The sequence below is a fragment of the Penaeus monodon genome, chromosome 22, assembly GCF_015228065.2.
Source record: "Penaeus monodon isolate SGIC_2016 chromosome 22, NSTDA_Pmon_1, whole genome shotgun sequence".
Lineage (NCBI taxonomy): Eukaryota > Metazoa > Arthropoda > Malacostraca > Decapoda > Penaeidae > Penaeus > Penaeus monodon.
The window spans coordinates 7,047,468-7,047,776 of NC_051407.1; the positions used below are offsets into that span (position 1 = coordinate 7,047,468).

General features: G+C 37.2%; 1 protein-coding gene across 1 annotated transcript in view; it reads left to right on the forward strand.

The window, feature by feature from the left end:
- LOC119587244 (ATP-dependent RNA helicase A-like) overlaps positions 1 to 309 on the forward strand; it is a 2,339-nt gene that overhangs the window by 1,022 nt on the left and 1,008 nt on the right. The window lies entirely within an intron of this gene.

Sequence of the window (309 nt, forward strand, 5' to 3'; positions counted from 1 at the left end):
TTTGCAGATGTACAGAAAATACGTAGTTACGGGTTTTGAAGAGGCATATCTTAACTTTTAGTTGTGCCTGTCTTTATTGCACACAATAAAGTAGTATTTTCTATCCCATGGCGTCATTCATTGAGGGAGACGCCGAAGAGCATCACTGTGCTTTGGGTATCAACTCGCGATAATCGTGCCTTGACACACACACATAAATAATAAATGCATATACATTTTTTTCTTTTTTTTTCACTTATTCTGTCGAACACATGGGTATTATCAAAGTTCTTCCTCGTAAACTGTAAAATTTCAGCAGCTGAAGCTGTG